General features: G+C 48.5%; 1 protein-coding gene across 2 annotated transcripts in view; it reads left to right on the top strand.

Annotated features, from left to right (window-relative positions):
* The window catches only part of LOC116966058 (complement C3-like), a 209,170-nt gene that overhangs the window by 65,901 nt on the left and 123,167 nt on the right, over window positions 1–20,102 (top strand). The window lies entirely within an intron of this gene.

The following is a 20,102-nucleotide window of genomic DNA, read 5'->3' as shown; positions in this document are numbered from 1 at the left end:
ATGCCCCCCCCCCCCCCCCCCCAACCATGTCCCCCCCGCTCTTCCCCCCCCACCATACAGCCCTCTCCCCCCCCCCCCCCCTGACCCCCCCTCCAACACCCACAACCCCCCCCCCCCCACACATCGCCCCGTCCCCAGTCTACCCACCTGCCTTCCTCTGGCCCCAACACCCACCCCTGCCGGGTGTTCACCATCCCCCCCCCCCGACCTCCCCCTCTCCCCCACCCAACGGTCTGTCCTCAGCAGAGGTCTCACCTTTGTCCCCCTCCGTCCCCATCTCAATGAGTTCCGCGCCCACCATGACTTGGAGCGCTTCTACCGTCGTCTCCGCCTCACAGCGCACTTCCATGGGAAGGAGTCCTCGCCCCCTAATGATGACCCCTTTTCCCGTCTCCAACGCACCCCCTCCTCGTGGAACCCCCCTCATAAAGTCCCGGCTCTGGAACTCTTCATTCAGAACTGCCGCCGCGACGTCAACCGCCTCAACTTCTCCACTCCCCTGTCTCACTCCAATCTTTCCCCCTCTGAACGCACTGCCATCGAATCACTCCGCAAAAACCCAGACTGGGTCATCAAACCAGCCGACAAGGGAGGTGCCGTGGTAGTCTGGCGCGCCGATCTCTACAAAGCTGAGGCCATGCGCCAACTCTCGGACACCTCCTCCTACTTACCCTTGGACCATGACCCCACTGACGAGCACCAGGCCACCATTTCTAGCACCATCCCCGACTTCATCAATTCCCACGCCCTACCTGACCAAGCCTCCAAACTCATCGTTCCCCAGCCCCGCACGGCCCGTTTTTACCTTCTCCCCAAAATCCACAAACCCGGCTCTCCCGGCAGACCCATTGTCTCTGCGTGTTCGTGCCCCACCGAACTCATCTCCACATACCTTGACTCCATCCTATCCCCCTTGGTCAAATCCCTCCCCACCTATGTTCTAGACACCTCAGACACTCTCCGCCGCCTCCACGCATTCCACTCTCTGGGCCCTCACCCCCTCATCTTCACCATGGATGTCCGGTCACTCTACACCTCCATCCCCCACCAGGATGGCCTCAGAGCCCTCCGGTTCTTCCTCGACCAGAGGAGCAACCTATACCCAGCCACTGACACTCTCCTCCGCTTAGCGGAGTTGGTCCTCACCCTCAATAACTTTACATTTGACTACTCCCATTTCCTCCAAACACAAGGCGTAGCTATGGGCACACGCATGGGCCCCAGCTACGCCTGCCTCTTTGTCGGGTACGTTGAACAATCCTTGTTCGAGACGTACCAGGGCCCCATCCCCGACCTCTACCTCCGCTACATTGACGACTGCTTTGGTGCCACCTCCTGCACCCACACACAACTGACTGACTTCATCCACTTCACCACCAACTACCATCCGGCACTCCAATACACCTGGACGATTTCCGACACTTCCCTACCATTCCTTGACCTCACCATCTCCATCGCAGGGGACAGACTCCTGACCGACATACATTACAAACCCACTGACTCACATGGCTATCTGGACTACACGTCTTCCCACCCTGCCCCCTGTAAAGACTCCATCCCCTACTCCCAATTCCTCCGCCTACGCCGCATCTGTTCCCAGGATGAGACATTTCATACCAGGGCATCGGAAATGTCCTCGTTCTTCAGGGAACAGGGGATTCCCCTCCGCCACCATAGATGAGGCTCACACCAGGGTCTCATCCATACCCCGTAACACTGCTCTCTCTCCCCATCCCCGCACACGCAACAAGGGCAGAGTCCCTCTGGTCCTCACCTTTCACCCCACCAGCCGGCAAATACAACACATAATCCTCCGCCATTTCCGCCACCTCCAACGTGACCCCACCACTCGCCACATCTTCCCATCCCTCCCCCATGTCTGCCTTCCGCAAAGACCGCTCCCTCCGCAACTCCCTCGTCAATTCTTCCCTTCCCTCCCGCACCACCCCCTCCCGGGCACTTTCCGTTGCAACCGCAAGAAATGCAACACCTGTCCCTTCACCTCCCCCCTCGACTCCATTCAAGGTCCCAAGCAGTCGTTCCAGGTGCGACAAAGGATTCACCTGTATCTCCTCCAACCTCATCTACTGCATCCGCTGCTCTAGATGTCAGCTGATTTACATCGGTGAGACCAAGCGTAGGTTGGGCGATCGTTTCGCCGAACACCTCCGCTCAGTCCGCAATAACCTACCTGACCTCCCGGTGGCTCAGCACTTCAACTCCCCCTCCCATTCCCAATCCGACCTCTCTGTCCTGGGTCTCCTCCATTGCCAGAGTGAGCAACAGCGGAAATTGGAGGAACAGCCACTCATATTCCGTCTGGGGTCCTTGCGTCCTTATGGCATTAACATTGAATTCTCCCAATTTGGCTAGCCCGTGCTGTTTCCTCCCCTTCCTTAACCCTCTAGCTGTCTCCTCCCACCCTCCCATCCGCCCGCCCTCGGGCTCCTCCTCCTCCTCCCTTTTCCTTCTTTCTTTCCCCACCCCCCATCAGTCTGAAGAAGGGTTTCGGCCCGAAACGTCGCCTATTTCCTTCGCTCCATAGATGCTGCTGCACCCGCTGAGTTTCCCCAGCAATTTTGTGTACCTGTGTTAAATAGTGAACAGGTTGAGATTTTACGTAGAAGCTATTAAGCTCCTTACCCATTGTAGTCAATTATGTCGTAACTCGGGATGGAGTCCTTGTCCGGGCTCAACGTGGCCACACTGCGGTCAATGTAGAGTTTCAGGGGCATGTGGTTAGTCATTGAAACTGAAGCTTCGATGTGGACGAGCTCACCGAGGTAGTAGGTGGCTGAGGTGCGCTCTGTCAGCCAGTCACCTACAGGACAAGACAACAAGGGTTAGAGGCAGCGTATTAACGTTAATACGCTGCCTCTAACGTTTTGATGTTGGAATTAAGGTCATGTTGGAGCAACAGTGGCACAGCGGTAGAGTTACTACCTCACTGCCTTAGAGACTCGGGTTCGATCCTGACTATGGGTGCTGTCTGTACGGAGTTTGTACCTTCTCCCCACAACCACGTGGGTTTTCTCCAGGTGCTCCAGTTTCCTCCCACACTCCAAAGACGTACAGGTTTGTTGAAATTTTACTTCTGTAAAATTGTGAATTCTCCCCAATGTTTATCCCAAGGATAGTGATAGTGTTTGAGGTGATCGCAGGTCAGCCTGGACTCGGTGGGCTGAATGAGCCTGTTTCCACGCAGTGTCTCCAAAGTCGAGAGTAAAGTCTAAAGCACCTTGTTGAAGGTATACTGTTTAAATCTGTGGCCCCTAGTTTAATTAGGCCAGAGGTAGAGAGAAGCCCTTTCCATTAGAAAATGGTGCAAGAATCAGGTGCACAGATTGAAAGGAAAAACATTGTAATGGAGATGAGAGAAAAAAAAATATGCAGAGGATGCAAAGGGCATCAGGGGTTATGCAGAGAAGGCAGAGGAACGGGGTTGAGAGAAAGATAGATCAGCCGTGAATGAATGGTATAGTAGACGTGATGGGCCGAATGGCCTTATTCTGCTCCTATCACTTATGAGCATATGAACTTATGATAGTTGTTATCTTGAACTAACTGCCAATAGTTATATTGGTTGCTTGGTAACCTGTTGTTTTCATTAGGGAATTGGATAGGACGAGGGAAAATAATTTGCAGGGCTAATCTCGAACTTCTACAGGTGCACAGTAGAGAGCGTGCTGACTGGTTGCATCGTGGCTTGGTTCGGCAACTCCCCGTGGAGTTTGCGTGTTCATCCCGTGACCAAGTGGGTTTTCTCCACTTTCCTCCCACACTTCAAAGGCGTGCACGTTTGTAGATTAATAGGCTTCGTGTGAGGGGATAGAAGGGATCGGAGTCGTCGTGGACTGGGTGGGCTGATGGGCCGTTTCCACGCTGTATCTCCAAGACCCAAAAACTAAAACTAACTTCCCGACTGGCAAGGTAGTACTTTATGAAGGGAAGAGCGACTTAAGGGACAAAACGTATACAGATACACGCGAGCCATTCAACACATAACCTCAGAAAAACCGGGCATGTGTCTCAACATGAATGGGCGGCACGATGGTGCAGCGGTAGAGCTGGTGCCTTACTTAGGAAACCTGAACGGAAACCTCTGGAGACTTTGCGCTCCACCCAAGGTTTCCGTGCGGTTGCCGGAGGTTGCAGGTAGTGGAAGCAGGTCGGGAGACTGACAAAAACCTCCGGGAACCGCACGGAAACCTTGGGTGGGGCACAAAGTCTCCAGAAGCTTCCGTTCAGGTTTCCTAAGTTCTCCCCCTGACCGCGTGCGTTCCGCCCACACTCCAAAGACGTTCAGGTTTGTGGGTCAATTGGCTTGGGTAAGTGGCAACATTGTCCCTAGTGTATGTGGGTTAGTGGCTGGGGCGAGCTCAATTGGCGTGGACTCTGTAGGCCACGTTGTATCTCTAAACTAACAGTACAAAGAAACAGGAACACCCCACCAGTGTAAAGAATCGTATTACCTGTAGTTTAGTCCCGCATTCGTGGAGTCCATAATTAAACAAAGCGGTCTGGTTTTGAGGAGAGTCGTCTGTTGGCCGGCACCCTCCCGGCCCCAGTGTTAGGTCCGCAACGTTAACCAGGTGCTTCGTTCCAAATAAATCCATACGCACCAAGACCAGCAGATTGCGCTCCCCACACTGCGCCACCACTGTACGCAAAGGAGACACACTAGGCACCAAAGATCCTGCAATACCGCAGCCGATGCCAAAACTGATTCAACTGTAGATTTCACCTTCCTCCATGGAAATGGCTGCCCTTCAAATTGACGCCACACATCCACAGCACCAACTACCCCAAGTAGCAGCAACAGCAATAAACTCAGACCCTTCATCTCAAAGACCACCAATGACGCAAAACAACACAAACGTACCCTTCGGTCTACTACTACTACTTGTAGGATTCCGGCAGTGTAGACGCTGCTAAGTGTATTACTGCCCTCCACAGGTCAAAGTTTGAACTAAATCCTTACATACAGTCCTGTAACTTGCAGGAATTGAAGAACAGCCCTGGATATCAGTTGATGTTTCTCACTGTGTCCAAACAAAGATGAAACAGAAAAAGCCTCAACTCCAAGTCCTGTCAGTCTAACAAACAATACTTCTCTTTCTACCCTGTACTTTTTACATTCTAGGAAAACATGCTTAACTGTCTCATTACTCCCACATTCACACAAGCCAGAAACATGTTTCCCTACAATGCACAAATAGTAATTTAACCCACAGTGTCCTCAACCTCAATCTACACAGTTTAACTGAGTCCCTACGGGACAAAGATGTACAGAAACATATTTTCCTAACTTCAGATTGTATAGAAAAGTAGTGCCTACCCCTGATTTCCATTTCCCATCCTCTCTGCCATTCTTTTGTTAAGCCCTCTTTAATTATTTCTCTCAGTTCCACTCTCCCCAATAATACATGGATATCTATTTCTCTTCTTAAACTCTCCTTTGCTATGAGGTCCACCTGCTCATTCCCCCTCACCCCAGCATGCCCGGGAACCCAGCAAAAAGTGATGTTACACGCAAACCCAATTCTAGAAAACACACTCATGATTTCATTTAGAATGTCAGGACGAGCTTTAGATTTCCCTACTCTTAAAGTTTCAAGAGCAGCTGCAGAATCAGAACAGATAATGACTTCACTAAAACTGGCTTCCTCAATCCACCATAGAGCCCATTGAATTGCCATTAATTCAGTCGTGAGAACAGAGCTTCCATCAGAAATGCGCCGGCCAATCTTCAACCCAAGCTGCTCCACATACACTCCAAACCCAGCTCTCCCACTAACTGGATCTTTAGATCCATCTGTAAAAACAATCAAAGTGCTCTCACTGATTGAATTAAGAGATTCCACTATTCTTGGAGTCACCTCGCGCTTATCTTTTTCCTGAAGAAAAGCAAGCTCAATAAACAGTTCAGGAAGAACCCAATAGGGCACAGGTAGCCATATTGTATGCTCTATAATACCCCCCTTGTTCCAAACCCAGCTTCTTAGCCCACTGATTTATAATGACAAAAAATGTGTTATATTTGTTACCATCATCAACCTCTTGCAACAAACACCTTGCTGGGAAGGTATCATTACACCCACAAAGTTTAGCCCAGTAATGTAACCCTAGCTTAATGCGCCTTAACCATAAGGGCATTTCTCCCATTTCAACAATCAGGGCAGGGACTGGGGAATTATTTACTGTTATTAGTGACCCCTTTTTTTTAAATTTAAAAAAAAAATTTATTAGTACTTTTTGTTTCGTTTATCTTACCATATTTGTGTGGATGTGTACGCATGCGAGTGTTTGTCCCCGTTTGGTTCCGACCTGATTCGGGTGGGTTGAAGGTGGGCAAGGGTAAGGGCTTTGAGGGTCGCTTACATACTGTTGCACAATTATGCCTTGACTGTCACTGTCTGTTATCATTGTATGTATGCAAATTGCTGTGAAATTCAAATAAAAAGATTTAAATGAAACCATTACAAGTTATCATCTCCATGATAACTTGTAACCCTATTGAAATGTATCTTCACACTAAGCTGTTCCGTTAATATAAATTGATCTGGCTTGGTGCAGTGGTGTCATAAAGGTGCATTAACGTATTGAAATGCACACCAGTTCTAACACTCAGTCCTATAATAATCGCCCGTATAACAAGGTATTGTCTGAACCCCGAGTACCGACGAGTGGCCATTACCGTAAATCTACGAGTTTGAATCGGGGCAAACTCGGGAGAAGTCTTGGAATGAACTCGTACCGTGGGAGAGGGTTTAGTGTTAATACGCTGCCTCTAACCCTTGTTGTCTTGTCCTGTAGATGACTGACTGACAGAGCGCACCTCAGCCACCTACTACCTCGGTGAGCTCGTCCACATCGAAGCTTCAGTTTCAATGACTAACCACATGCCCCTGAAACTTTACATTGACCGCTGTGTGGCCACGTTGAGCCCGGACAAGGACTCCATCCCGAGTTACGACATAATTGACTACAATGGGTAAGGAGCTTAATAGCTTCCACGTAAAATCTCAACCTGTTCACTATTTATAACAATTATTTTGTCCAGTTGCCTCTTAGACAGCGCAGCCGAACACTCCTATTCTGCCTTCGCGTTGCCAGGAGCTGAACGCGAGCCGGACAAGCTCCGATTTGACCTGGACGCTTTCCGCTTCTTTGGGGATGACGAGCGTTCCTTGGTAGGTGGAAGCGAAATAATTGGTTCTGCAAGTTGAACGGGGTCGCAAATATGACTCGTTGTTGAAATGGTTCAACCTCAGGTTTTCATCACCTGCCTCTTGAAGGTTGCTGCAGTTGAGCGAAGTGATTCTATGAACAAAGCGTGTACTTTCCATAAAGAGCAGAAGATGCAAGTAGCTCATCATCCGCCAACCCCCTCCCTCCGTCTGTGGCCCAGGTGTTGGGTTCACCAACAGATTCTCCCCCCTTTAGTTGGACTCCATTAGAAGAAGCGAGCGCTGATGTCTGTGCATGTTGTCGCTGTGGGTGACTGCGCCACAAGGGGCGCTCTGTTTGCTACTGGAGGACGGAGGGACATTGTACCCGAGGCTGGTAAGCCAATGATCCCCGGCCGACGCGGGCGGTTGCTCCGTCTACTCTGTAACTGGAAACTTTGGTCTTGCAGAGAATGATGTTGGCGTGAAACGGGAGGGCGAGGCGTCGCTGGGACCCCTGCTCATTCTGGACCCTGATGTGAGCGGCCTGGCAACAGAGTCGCTGAATGAGACTGAGGGGCGCGCAATGAGGAAATCGAGCGGGGGTGAGTTGGATATCTGTGATTCTGCTTCATGCCCATCACTAATTCCTGCACTGACTCTTAGTTTGTGTTGTTAGGTCTGGAGTCGGAGGTGATGCTCGCCGTGGCTCTGACAGTGCCGACTGCCTCTCTAGTCTCTGCTGTTCTGATCATCCTGTTCCTGTTCAGGAAAAACAAGCAAACTCTGTCAACTTCAACTTAACAATAAAATCCAACTGCCATATTCTGGGTTTTTTCCCCTCCCTTCATTGCTAGTACACACGGCCACCTCTATCTGGGGACGCGGGGAGAATGCCTGGAGTTTCAATTTGCTATTGTACGGGAAGTGCCTAAGCAAGTTATTCTAAAGGCGATATTTTGCAGATGCGGATCTCTAGATTGGCCTCAGTTGGGCGGTTAGTTTTCTGCTGGATATCTGTATTTCCACTAGTGGGAGCGTCTACTGCCAGAGGCCATAACCTCAAAATAAAAGGTCGTGCCTTTAGAAGGGAGATGAGAAGGTATTCCTTTAGTCAGAGGGTGATGAATCTGTTGAATTCATTGCCACAGACAAGTCAATTGATATTTTTTTGAGGTGGAGAAGTTCTTGATTAGCACGGGTGTCGGGGGTTATGGGTTGTGTGGAGAAGGCAGGAGAATGGGGTTGAGGGGGAAGGATAGATCACTCATGATTCAATGGCGGGGTAGTCTTGTTGGACCGAATGACCTAATTTTGTTTCTACAACGTATGAACATGAAATGCCAGCATCCTACGGGAACCTACGCGGGCGGAGGGAGAACGTGCAAACTCCACAAGGACAGCACCGGAGTTCAGGGTCGAACATGGGGGTCATTGGTGCTACTCTATCAGCTGTGCCGTCCATTCGTTATTAGGTAAAGCCGTGTTATTGCTATAGATTAATTACCAATTAACATTTCCACGTGGGTCCTACAGATAGCCATCTTCATCTGCTGACGCGAGAAATATAGTATCACTCCTATTGGCCCCAATTAAATGAGCCTCTCGCTACAATAATTGCATCCGCTGTTTGATTGGATGGAGAAACGTGGAAATCCGTGCTGTTCAATTGACTCAATTGGCATGTTATGGCCAGCTAGTTGACGGCCTTGTATTTAAAAACTCGTGATTAGGAGACCGAAGGGCATAAATCAGTGGGCTAAGAAGCTGGGTTTGGAACAAGGGGGTATTATAGAGCATACAATATGGCTACCTGTGCCCTATTGGGTTCTTCCTGAACTGTTTATTGAGCTTGCTTTTCTTCAGGAAAAAGATAAGCGCGAGGTGACTCCAAGAATAGTGGAATATCTTAATTCAATCAGTGAGAGCAGGGGGGGGACTGGGGGGGGGGGGGGGGGTTAAGGGGAGAGCAGCTGCAGTAGAGCAGAACAATGGTGAAGAGCACTCAGTCCTCTTCCGAGTCCGGGGACAAGTTGAGAGAGTTAACAAGTTCCAAGAAAAGGTTCCATGTATCTAGGAATGTCTTGGTAGAGCCTTTGAGAGAGAACCTAAGTTTTTCAAGCTTTAAATTGTAAAGCACCTCCTTAATCCAGCGGGCGTGTGTCGGGGGACAGGTGAGCCTCCAGTTAAGCAAGTTCAGTCTCCGGGCTAACAGGGTTGTAAAAGCTAGGACCGGTTTCACCGCAACAGAGAGGTTGGTGTTGGAAGGGGTACCGAAAATGGCTGACAGTGGGTTTGGAGGAATAGTCTGGCCGTAGGCTCTGCTTATCAAGTCGAAAGCACTCCTCCAAAAGGCTGCTAGCTTAGGGCAAGACCAAAACATATGGCTATGGTTGGCAGGAGATTGATTACATCTGTTGCAGGTGTCCCTAACAGCGGGGTAAATTCTAGATAATCTTGCATTTGTGTAGTGGACTTTGTGAAGGACTTTGCATTGGATTAGGCCATGACGGGCACATATGGGTCAAATCCAAGGCAGAGTCCCATTGCTGGTCTGTTAGTTTCGTATTCAGCTCGCCCTCCCACGCAGCTTTTAATGAGGTATGAGGTTTCAATATAACCGACCCTAACAAGTTATACAATAACTTGTAATGGTTTAATCAGTTCAAGCCCCGTTCAACATTGGAAGCAATGGTTTATAGCTTTCTTAGTTGGCTTGTTCAAATAGGATCCACCTGTGGACTAGTTTAAACAGGTAAATAAAGCGAATAAGACGTCGTGCTATCGGGGGCGACAATACATAATGGGTGCAGGAGTAAGCCATTCGGCCCTTCGAGCCAGCACCGCCATTCAATGTGATCATGGCTGATCATCCCCAATCAGTACCCCGTTGTTGCCTTCTACCCCCCCCCCCCCCCCCGCTATTTTTAAAAGCCCTATCTAGCTCTCTCTCTCTCGAAAGCATCCAGAGAACCTGCCTCCACCGCCCTCTGAGGCAGAGAATTCCATAGACTCACCACTCTGTGAGAAAAAGTGTTTCCTCGTCTCCGTTCTAAATGATGGCACGTATTTTATATTTTATCTTCAATAAAATTAGCCAGTCGGATTTAAAACACAATTTCCCCACACCAAATGTTAAATCGAAATTGTTTAAACAAATACTCAATATTAGTGCAAATAATCATCACCTGTAATTTGGTGCCACACTCATGCAGACCGTAGTTAAAGACAGCAGTCGAGTTCCGCTGGTAAATCTCCGTTAGCCGGCAATTTGCTGTTCCCAATGTTAAATCCGCAGCTTGAACCAGATGCCGAGTTCCAAATAAATCCAAGTGAACCTCAACCAACAAGTTCTCTTCCCCACACTCCACCGTCACAGACCGCAAGGGGGAAAGGCTTTGCACGCCAAGCGCTCGGAACTGTGATTCATCCTTGGGTTCCGCTGTCCTCCATAGAACGCGCTGCCCTCTGAACTGTTGCCAAGCATCAGAGCAACAAACGACTCCAATTAATGCAACCAGCAGCCCCAAACTCTGACCTTCAAACAAATACATTGTGCTGCCCTACACCGATATATCAACACAACCCCGCCATCACCTTTTATACTAGATTTGCCGACAGCTGACCAGAAACAAACACGTTTAGACAATTAATGAGCCTAAATGGGAGGTACACAAAAATGCTGGAGAAACTCAGCGGGCGAGGCAGCATCTATGGAGCGAAGGAAATAGGCAACGTTTCGGGTCGAGACCCTTCTTCAGAAGAAAATTGGTTGAGTGACTGATTGTTGGCAGACATGCGGTGGGCCGAATAGCCTGTTTTGAAGTTGTATGATTCTATGACACAAATATATACCCCATCACTCAGTTCCAGACTACTCCTTTCTCCCATATTCTCATTCAACTGCATCGTCGTGGAGCTCGTCCTGATAGATCAGCTGTGATTAACACACCAACACACCTCATTCAGACAGCTTCTGCAATTCAGCCCCTCTTGATTTCTATCTTATTATACGTTGCATAGAAACATAGAAAATAGGTGCAGGAGTAGGCCATTCGGCCCTTCGAGCCTGCACCGCCATTCAATATGATCATGGCTGATCATCCAACTCAGTATCCTGTGCCTGCCTTCTCTCCATACCCCCTGATCCCTTTAGCCACAAGGGCCAAATCTAACTCCCTCTTAAATCCAGCCAATGAACTGTCCTCAACTACCTTCTGTGGCAGAGAATTCCACAGATTCACCACTCTCTGTGTAAAAAATGATTTTCTCATCTCGGTCCTAAAAGACTTCCCTCTTATCCTTAAACTGCGACCCCTTGTTCAGGACTTCCCCAACATCGGGAATAATCTTCGTGCATCTAGCCTGTCCAACCCCTTAAGAATTTTGTAAGTTTCTATAAGATCCCCCCTCAATCTTCTAAATTCTAGCGAGTACGAGCCGAGTCTATCCAGTCTTTCTTCATATGAAAGTCCTGCCATCCCAGGAATCAGTCTGGTGAACCTTCTGGTTGCACCCCCTTCAACATGAAATACACTGCATCGTTTCGGCTTGGGGTATTTCTTTAGACTGGTCTTTGTGGTGAAGGGAGGACTTGAACAGAAGGAGCGAGACAAAGCCTGGTCAGTGAGGGGTAGATAGACGTGAGGGATGGAGCGGAATTCATAGACAGATGATTGAATGGTGGAGAAGACTTGATGGGCCGAATGGCCTAATTCTCCCCCTATCACTTATGACATGACAGATGGTTGGACCAATGCGAGATATGCAAAGACACACCTTGAGGATTCGATGAAGATGAAGAAACGGAGGGCTTTGAGACCCTCCTGGTGGGAGATGGAGGTGTAGAGTGACTGGACATCCATGGTGAAGATGAGGGGATGGGGGCCTAGAAAACAGAAGTCCTGGAGTAGACGAAGAGTGTGCGAGGAGTCTTGAACTTAGGTAGGGAGGGATTTAACCAGTTGGGTTAGGATGGAGTCGAGGTATGTGGAAATAAGTTTGGTAGGACAGGAACAGGCAGAAACAATGGGTCTGCCAGGACAGTCAGATTTGTGGATTTTGGGGAGAAGGTAAATAGGGCCGTGCGGGACTGGGGCAAAGACACATATGGTGAGATGAGGATTAGGTGCAAATTATGGAGTCAGAGGAAGTATTGGACGAAGGAGATGGGGGGGGGGGGGGGGGTGAGAAATTGATGCGAATCCCCCTCCACCCCCCAACATGTGTGAAGGGTCGCAACACGGAACGTCAGCCAATCCATGTTCCAGAGAGTTGCCTATCCCGCTGAGATACTCCAGCACCTAGTGTCTTTTTTTTTTATTGCTGCGATTCGTTTACTCCACCGCATACTGAAGAAATATCTCCTATTTTTACAGCTCCTGTCACAGCGCTACTCGTGTTGTGAGCTGAGCGTTTTTTTTATTGGAAATGTGACAAAGAGTAGATCAGTCTGCAGAAGGGTCTCGACTTGAAACGTCACCCATTCCTTCTCTCCAGAGATGCCACCTGTCCCGCTGAATTTCTCCAGCATTTTGTGTCTACCGCTGGTTAGACAGAGACACGGCTCACTAGCGATAGGGATGATGGAAAGACCGGATATTCACCATCTCACCACAATCCCCACCTTTCACACGTTACACTTCCCAGGTCACAATCGCCACACACGATGAATCAGACAAAGAAAGGACACTACCAGCTGTAGGTCGGTGGAATTTTATTTCTTATAATCCGTCCATTGTTTAATCATCAGGTGCAAATTCAGGATGTGTTGGAAGGCTGAACCTTTCTCCCAGTGTGAGCTTAGGGTGATGCAAGTTGGACGGCCACACCGGGCAATGTGGGCCATCACGGATAGCAGCAATCGGTCCCATCGTCGCACAATCGTTTTCCTTCGTTATAGTTCGGCTCACACGGGAGAACACTGCAGGATCCTTTGAGATATTTGCAGGTTATGGTGCTCGAATCTGTAAACCAAGATGAATCAATGTTTAATATAGTCTTAGGTACACAAAAATGCTGGAGAAACTCAGCGGGTGCAGCAGCATCTATGGAGTGAAGGAAATAGGCGACGTTTCGGGCCGAAACCCTTCTTCGGACTGATATAGTCTGAATATAGTCTTAGTTTAGTTTAGTATAGAGATACAGCCCACCGAGTCCGTACCGACCAGCGATCCCCGCAGCTTTAAGGGCCTGTCCCACTTGGCGATTTTTTTCGGCGACTGTCGGCGTTATATCAGGGTCGCCAAAAGATTTTGAACATTTCAAATTCCAGCGGCGTCACTTGAAACAACACGGCGCGTCAATACGTCATCACGCCGCAAATTTTTGGTGACCTGATACGTCAGTCGGCAGTCGCCGACAGTCGCCGAAAAAATCGCCAAGTGGGACAGGCCCTTAACACGACCCAACACACACGAGGGGCAATTTTACACTTATACCAAGCCTTTTTAACCTACAAACCTATACGTCTTTGGAGTGTAGGAGGAAACCGGAGATCACTGAGAAAACACACACAACGTTCCCATAAATCCCAAGGAAATGCGGGGTTGTGGGTGAATTGGCTTCTGTAAATTACCCCCAGAGTGTAGAATAGAAGAATAGAATAGAATAGAATAGTTTCTTTATTGTCATTGTAACATGAACCATGTACAACGAAATTGTAAAATGTCAGCCAGTCAGTGCACCATTCAAACATTTCTAAAAGCTAACGATACATACAAGGTAAAATATTTAAAAAAGATAAACAACTAAAATAAATATCATGAAAATAGCACGCATAAACACCCAGCCCTACATCCTTCTGTCGATTTCACAGTCTCTTAGTATGTATCGCCCCTGCGTTCCTTGGCAGCTACATTTAGTGCCTTTATAGCAGTGGGGTAAAAACTGTTTTTAAGTCTGTTTGTCCTTGTCCTTGTAGATCTGTACCGTCTGCCTGACGGTAACAGTTCAAACAGGGAGTGTCCGGGGTGGGAAATGTCCTTTATAATACTCTGGGATTTTTTGATGCAGCGGGAACTGTGTAAGTCCTCCAAGGTAAGGAGAGGGCAGCCGACAATCCTCTGGGCGTTGTCAATGGCCCTCTGGAGCGCTTTCCTCTGTGCCGCTGTGCAGCTGGTGTACCATACGCATACACAGTATGTTAGGAGGCTCTCAATGGAGCACCGATAAAAGGACAGCAGCAGTCTCTGAGTGATGTTATTCTTCCTGAGCACCCTCAGGAAGTGCAGTCTCTGCTGGACCTTTTTCAGCAGCGCAGAGGTGTTCACGCTCCACGTCAGGTCCTCCTCAATATGGATTCCCAGGAAGCGGAAATCCGCCACCCTCTCCACACAGTCCCCTCTGATGATTAATGGTACCATGTCCGTAGGGAGTGAATGTTTGATAATATAGAACTAGTTTGAATGGATGGTCGATGGTCGTTGTGGATTCAGTGGGCCGAATGGCCTGTTTTCATGCTGTATCCCTAATCTAAAAAAAAATAATTAAGCCTGTTTTCCCAGCTATCCCGTTCTAGGATATCCTAAATTCGAGATTCATTGGACAGAGATATGTTGGTAATGAGTGTAAAGAGAAGAGACACATTCCTCAAGAGGGATATTGAACAGACAGCACCCGTGGTCAAGATCGAACCCGAGTCTCTGGTGCAGTAACTACCGCTACGCTACGGTGCCGCATTTAATGTCAATTGCATTTTCATCACATCTTTCACAAGATCAGGACAACCCCAGCACATTACAGCAAGTGAAGTCGGAAAGTAGTTCAGTATTGGCGAGGGATACAGCATGGAAACGGGCTCTTCGACCCACCGAGTCCACGCCGACCATCACACCATTTCGATGCCACCCGCTTTCCTGTCCACTCCTTGCAGATCAGCGGCGGCATTTTTGCAGAAGCCAATTAACCTACAGTTTTGGGGATGTGGAGTGGGAGCAGAGCACCCGGTGGAAACCCACACGCTCACCGAGAGTACGTGCAAACTCCACACAGGGAGTACCCGAGGTCAGGATCAAACCCGGGTCGCTGGAGCTGTGAGGCAGCAACTCTACCAGCTACTGTGCCGCCCAGTCATTTTTTACTCAGCGAGACCGAACCGCTGATTTCTACTATATAATCGACATTTATTATTATTTTTAAATGTGTTTGTTAGATAATTATTGATGGGGAGGAGGGAGGGGGAGGGGGATACTTTACCTCCAACAGATCGCTGTGGGGTTGTTTACTCGAGGCTGGGAAAGGAAAAGGTTAACATCCGAGCTGAGAAATAGCAGCGCTCTCTCAATCCTGCACTGAAAAAATGTAATGCATTTGACCCCCAGAATCTGGATTCGTCAGGCTAGATATCTGCCCAATGAGCCACGGTTGAAGCCAATCAGTTTGGATCGATAATCAAGCATTAATTTTTATTCTTCCACATTCCCACCACCTGCCCCCGGATTGCCACACTCAAGAGGGAGAACGAGCAGCAATCATTTAACTAACCAAGCCGCTTTGTGAAACGAAAGAAAACCCACGCGATCACACGGAGAACGTAGAAACTCCACACAGACAGCATCGGGGGGTCTATATTGATTTAGGGGGTTTAAGAGCTGTGTGGTAGCAGTTATATTGTCCCTCTCTGTATCTGATCATGTATTTCTAACCCTTCCCTTCTGTATCAATGAATGCCGCTCTCATGATTCAGAAGCATCGGATCAGGAGAGTTTCCCTCTGATATGAAAGATCCGGATTTACACTAGTTCTCCGTTCCAGCAAAGTTACTGGGTCTAGCCAATTTACAACAGAGACAGGCAGACGTCCAGATTATCCCATCAGCCTGGGTTCTGATTTGGAGTAAGAGGAAGAGAGAATCATCGCCTGCAACCATCAGTTCCAACTCCTTACAGGATGCCCAGTTGAGCTTGTTTTTTTTTTTTTAAGTTTATAGATGTAGCATGGAAAAAGGCTACTCGGCCCGCCGAGTCCACGCCGGCCATCGCCTACCCTTTCACACTAGTTCCATGTTCTCCCACTTGGTCATCCACTCCTTCTTCACCAGGTGAAATTAACAGAGGCCAATGAACAGTTTTTGGGATGTGAGGGAAATAACCGGAGCACCCGGAGCTAACCCACGTGGTGAAAAGGCAAACATCACACAGGCAGCACCCGGGGTTGAACCCGGGTAGCTGGCGCTGCGAGTCAGCAGCTCTACCACCCATGGTTCGGCGAACGTAAGACACGAGTTTTTGCCCCTGTCCCACTTAGGAAACCTGAACGTAAACCTCTGGAGACTTTGCGCCCCACCCAATGTTTCTGTGCGGTTCCCGGAGGTTGCAGGTGGTTGCCGGAGGTTGCAGGTAGTGGAAGCAGGTAGGGAGACTGACAAAAACCTCCGGGAACCGCACAGAAACATTGGGTGGGGCACAACGTCTCCAGAGGTTTCCGTTCAGGTTTCCTAAGTGGGACAGGGCATTTAATACATTCGCGCAAACACAGAAACCAGGGGTTCTTTCTAAAACCCCCCATTTATTTTGGATGGGGACGGGAGAAGCAGAGATATACTCACCCACCAACTGAAGGTCTGGGGGAAGTAATAGAAGGCCAAGAATCAGGATCAAAGCTTTCATTGTGTTGGGGAGAATTGTTGGGTTGGGCTGTGGTCTGTACAACTGAGGATGTCTGTCCAGTTCTGGTTGAGACTGTGGGTTGAGTTATTCTTGGCTTTGGTCTAGGGGCTGCTTGTCACACATGGACACGCGTGTGATTTTTTGTCCTGGTTAATGTCTTTTGGCTCTGAAGTCGCTGGTTAAACATTCACGCGCGAACGGAAACGGGAGCAGAGAGAGGTTCCGAAGTTCCTGGAACCAGCCGATCAATTACAAAGTGAATCCTTCCTGATTGAGAGCCAAACGGCAATTGCACACTTCACGAAACAAATCGGTGGAGCCCACCTGAAAATAAATGCTTTGCCAACATTAATCATTGATTCTTGTTCGCGTTTAGTTGAAACAACGCGTACGGTCCCGCGCACATAATGTCTTAGAATCTCCACAAACTTTGTCAAGCGCAGTATGTTCGTTCTGGTGTTGGACAACATAAGATTAATGCAAGCATTGATGCACAATGACTGAATATCTGGCAGTCGCTTGAAGATACTTCAGGGGAAGAAATCGTCCTCTCTTCAAAGGGTTTCTGTGTGAAGTAAAATATTTAGAAAATGCCCTCGGTCCGTTCTCGAGAGCTACGAAGTCTGACGCACGGTCCCACTTAGGAAACCTGAACGGAAACCTCTGGAGACTTTGCGCCCCACCCAAGGTTACCGTGCGGTTCCCGGAGGTTTTTGTCAGTCTCCCTACCTGCTTCCACTACCTGCAACCTCCGGCAACCACCTGCAAACTCCGGGAACCGCACGGAAACCTTGGGTGGGGCGCAAAGTCTCCAGAGGTTTCCGTTCAGGTTTCCTAGGTAGGACAGGGGCATAATACTAAGACACATTACAGAAATAGCCAAGGTATAGCCACAAAATTTCTCTGCAGCCGACAATAAAGAATTGAGTAGAAATGTTCTGAATACGCCAAGGTTTTTGTCACCTTTCTGAAAACGGGTCTCGACACGAAACACCACCTACACACAAAATGCTGGAGGAACTCAGCGGGACAGGAGGCATCTCTAGAGCGAAAGAATGGGTGACATTTCGGGTTGAGACCCTTCTTCAGACTTTCCCATAGCCAGTCAGAAGAAGGGGAAAAAAAGAGGCCCAGCGCAAATTGGAGGAACAGCACCTCATATTTCGCTTGGGTAGCTTACACCCCAGCGGTATTAACATTGACTTCTCTAACTTCAAATTGCCCTTGCTTTCCCTCTCTCTCTCCATCCACTCCCCCTTTCCAATTCTCCCACCAGTTTTACCGTCTCCGACTACATCCTATCTCTGTCCCACCCACTCCCCTGACATCAGTCTGAAGTAGGGTCTCGACCCGAAACGTCACCCATTCCTTCTCTCCAGAGATGCTGCCTGTCCCGCTGAGTTACTCCAGCATTTTGTGTCTATGATCAAAAGCAACTTCCCTATGGGTTACCCTGCCAGGCATTTTGATTTTAAAACACAAGGTGCTGTGTTGGGCCAGCGGATCAAGCAGCATCTCTGGATAACATGGATGTATGATGTTTTGGATCGGGACCGTTCTTCAGACTCTTTCTCTTGCCTTTCTGAAGCCTGCCTTTCCTTCCCCATGACCAGTCAGAAGAAGGGTCCTGACCCAAAACGTAAAGCTCCAAGTTAGATAAAAATGCTGGAGAAACTCAGCGGGTGCAGCAGCATCTATGGAGCGAGGGAAATAGGCAACTTTTCGGGACGAAACGTTGCCTATTTCCCTCGCTCCATAGATGCTGCTGCACCCGCTGAGTTTCTCCAGCATTTTTGTCTACCTTCAATTTTCCAGCATCTGCAGTTCCTTCTTAAAAACGTAAAGCTCCAATCCAAAACATCACCTATTCCCTCTGCTCCATGGATGCTGCCTGGCCCGCTGAGTTTCTCCAGCTTTTCGTGTTTATCTTCGATGTCAACCAACATTTGCAGTTACTTCCTGCACACGTTTTTGTCACCTGCTTTATTATGTCTTTCCGAGATTCGGTGCCAACGTTAACTCGTTCAGCGCCTGTTCTCTGGAATTGCTCGGTTAGTTTCCTGACCTTAGAAATGCTGTTTAAATGCTTGTTTCTTTCACCCATCGTGTTCAGTGACACGTTCGGTGACTGGTTTTATTTTTATTTTGAGTCGGGATCGGTCAGGCAACCGCTGCTACGGTCAGGCAAACGCCACCGTTGCCATGCTGTAAGAACGGAGAGGTTGAGAAGGAGTTTCTTCCCAGAGGCGATTAGGACTGTAAATCCTATCTCACCAGGGACTAACTTTTACTATACCACTCTAATGGTTTTTTTTTTTTAAATTGCTGTTATTTTCCCTTTTTCCTTCCGCCCACAATATGTAAAATAATATGTGATTCTGTTCCATTGTGTTTGTAGTTTGGTTGTTTGTCTTTTTGCACAAAGTCCGCGAGCATCGCCACTTTTCATTTCACTGCACATCTCGTATGTGTATGTGACGAATAAACTTGACTTGACTTGATTAGTTAAGGGGACACACTCAGAAAATGTAGAGAAAAGCAGGCGATAAAATATAAAAGCCCGGCTCGCAGAATAAAAGAACAAAAGGTTTGGAAATCAGACTCCACTGAATTACATTTCGCAGGATGGGCTGTTGACGGATTACCATCTGACCCAGATAGCGCAGATTTAATGACAAAACTAAACTAAAAACTCTCACACAAAGGGTCGTACACGGATGGTGCGATCGGACCTATATTTGACTCACTGACGGTCTCTGTACAGCGCCCCGCTAACCACGCACTAAGGACGTCATGGCCATTGCACACATTCTCATGTTCATCGCTGCTGCTGTCTCTTGGGGTGAGTGTCCACGCCGTCCGCGTTTTGAGAGCAATCCTCCCTCAGCTGAGGGTTGAAAGGAGATAAGGTCATAAGTGATAGGAGCAGAGTTAGGCCATTCGGCCCATCAAGTCAGCTCCGCCATTCAATCATGACTGATCTATCTCACCCTCCAACCCCCATTCTCCTGCCATCTCCCCGTGACACTTGACACCCGTACTAATCAAGAATCTATCTATCTCTGCCGTAACATTGTCCATTGACTTGGCCTCCACAGCCGTCTATGGCAAAGAATTCCACAAATTCACCACGCTCTAACGAAAGATATTCCTCCTCATCTCCTTCCAAAAGGAACATTCATCGGGGGACATCGGGGACCCTTGGTACAAGAGAGTCTTGTGGGGTCTTCATTGACACAGAAGGGAAGGATCAGAAATACACTATCAGATACAGAAAGAGAGAGAATCAAGAGATCTTCGCACAGATACATCAGAGTGCCGTGGC

Source organism: Amblyraja radiata, chromosome 35 (genome assembly GCF_010909765.2).
Source record: "Amblyraja radiata isolate CabotCenter1 chromosome 35, sAmbRad1.1.pri, whole genome shotgun sequence".
NCBI classification, from domain to species: Eukaryota; Metazoa; Chordata; class Chondrichthyes; order Rajiformes; family Rajidae; genus Amblyraja; species Amblyraja radiata.
This window is presented reverse-complemented; position numbering and strand designations above follow the sequence as displayed.